We start from the raw sequence: 2,905 nt of genomic DNA on the forward strand, positions 1-2,905 counted from the left end.
GCTGTATTCATTTTTCCCCTCAACAGCTGACCTTCACACTGAGCTGCTGATTGTCTGGGTGAACAATGAAGGAAGGAATGAATGAATTTGAAATTTTCTAGGGGACATGGAAGGTTAAAGAGAATCTGAAAGAGAACCACATGGTTGATGCCTGTAGGATGCTGACAGTCAAAGACAAAAAATACATGTTTAGCTCAACATAGATTAAAAAGATTGATACCACTCTGATTTTAACATTAACCTAGAATCAAATAATTCAGTGAAAAAATTTCTGTACTACCACTTCATTTTGATCCTGGTTTTTCATTGTTGATATGCTCAGGGCCACAGTGTGGCGTGACAGCTGCTAACCTATTACTATATTCATAACATCTGTGCATGTAAAGAAAGATGGGTTAACATGTTGGGAGGTTTTCATTTGTCCACTGGATTCAAAGGTAGATCAAGTTATTATAGATCACAAAAGTAATTTCATGGACGCACACAGGGCCCTGCTCGAGGACAGCACACCATAGAAACAGACATTAGCAACATGTTGCTCCTGTTGAACAGCAGAGGTCATATTAACACTGTATTTTCCAACAAAGCGCAGAAACGCTCCATATGAGGTCGTAACTCAGTGTACTGTCCTGCACACTGAATTCACTCCATTACACACTAAACCTGTCATGTTTGTGTGTGCTGGTATGACATGAAAAAAAAACACACACACAGAGTCTGTGTCTGATTTCAACCTGAGACATGAAAACTTTAAATTTGAAAAAGAAACAGAAGCTGACCTGGAGTCAGAAACAGACATGCTGCATAAGTTTAACTACTTTATCACATGTAATTCAGCGAGGCTATCGGTCGGCATGTGATTTGTATAAGGCAGGACACTGCAGAGCGTTTGAGTCTCACCTGGTCCATTTCTGTGGTTCGATGTGTAGGATGGCGTTGATTGTCTGCACTCCTCAGCAGCTGCAGAGTTTTTCTCTAGACTCCGTTATCCACATTCAGATAGTGGAGAAGATGAGTTTAAACAAACACGTGGATTAGTGATGTGTGATGTGTCTGCATGTTCCATAAAGAATCACCAGGGGGAATCCTTGCCCCATCTACTCCACTGAAGCTGAGTCATACCTGAGATGCTGCTGACTGACAAAACGTTTGACCAAACAAAATCGAGGAAGAGAAAGAATGAAGACATGAGGGGAAAAGACAGACATCACAAACAAAGGTTCAGCAACGCTGAGCTGGGAGTGATGGCGTGTGTAGATGTGATCTGGAGCAAGAACTGTGACAAGAAACAGCAGAGACAAGGAGAAGCTTATAAAGTGGACAGCATATCTTTGTGCTTATTGTCTCTGAATAATCTTTATTTAGTTTTTTCTTCAGTTTTATGCTCAATCAAAAATCTGTATTTAAGTGTGAAGCCCTGATTAAACACTGCAGTAGGTTTTGTATCTATTAGTGGTGTCTAATTTGATTGATTGTCCTTTTATTCACCCTTATTTTATTGTATGATTCCATTTCTTAGTGTAAAGCAATTTGAGCTACATCTGTTGTATGAAAAGTGCTCTATAAATAAAGTTTATTATTATTATTATTATTATTATTATTAGATTTCTCTTAAAATTGAGGCCCCAGTGGCTCCAGCAGTCAATACCAAACACTAAATTTGATGTAACCCATCAACAGCCCTGTTCACATCAAAGTCAGGAGGATTCATCCTCTGGGAACCATGAATGTCTTCATAAGATTTCATGGCAGTCAATTGAATAGTTGTTGAGATATTTAAATCCGGACCACCGTCCCGGGAGCCACACTGCCAGCATGTTAAGTGGTAAAAACAGATAAGAAGCTTAACTGTACGTGTGAATCGTTGCTGTACTTTGTCTTGTGTGATAACTGCAGTTATTCAAAGTTTCTTTTTTGTCAGAAGTGTTTCTTCTTCTCCCTTTGGTCTAAACTCTCCCTCACCATTGTTCTTCCTTCACACACATTTTGCCCATGTGTTTTCCACACTGTAGCTCTGCCTCTGAACAAAGCCAGTGTAACAGTCCCAGGTCTATTATCCTGCTTATCGACTTCAAATATTGAAAAAAACGGGGTAAATATTTGCCCGCTGTTACATGTGTGACTGGGTTTGGACTTACACAAGACCAGCAGCAACACTGGAGGTGGACTACAGGAGGAACCTGGAGCCTTGTGATAACTAAATCTGAAATGTGCACAAATGATTTTGAAAAGTAAAATTTATGTTAAAGTATGTACTCATGCGACATGGTGTACTTTTGGAAAGATAAGATTCTTGTGATTCGACTGATGCAAATAAGATACAATCATAACAGCAGGTACAATCGTGGACAGGTGCTTTAGGCCAGTTTCACAGGAATCATACAACAAATATCAGATGAGAGACTGCACCAGATCTGGGTCCTGTCCACCCTGATATACCAAAATACCACAAATATTTCCAACCAACATCCACTCCACCAGTGCTAACAAGACAACATGGCCACCATCATCATGAGAAGGTGATGGAAATGGATTGGACATGTCATCCAAACAACATCACCACCCAAACTGCCCTGTACTGCCGACCCAGGAACACCAGGCACCAGTGAAGGGAGCTGAAGATCCTTAACCTGGGGTACTGTGAGGACTCTGGCATGGGAAATAGGAGTGGAGATCCATTGCTGCTGCCCTAGTTGCCTCCAGGCATGAGGGGCAGTAGGTAAGTTTACAGCTGTGTTCGGGGTGGGGTGCATACCATTTAGACTCAGTCTTTACTGCAGTGGCCAGGGTTTCTCTGTCATATGGACAAAAAAAAAAGGAATTTTGCGTGTAAATCAACGTGGATCTGTGAATGAATTTGTCTAAATCAGGGGGGAAATGGAGTAAATGACACAGGGACACAGCA

This window comes from Trachinotus anak, unplaced genomic scaffold, assembly GCF_046630095.1.
Source record: "Trachinotus anak isolate AG129_WGS33_773 ecotype Australia unplaced genomic scaffold, CSIRO_AGI_Tana_v1 ptg000007l, whole genome shotgun sequence".
Taxonomy (NCBI): Eukaryota; Metazoa; Chordata; class Actinopteri; order Carangiformes; family Carangidae; genus Trachinotus; species Trachinotus anak.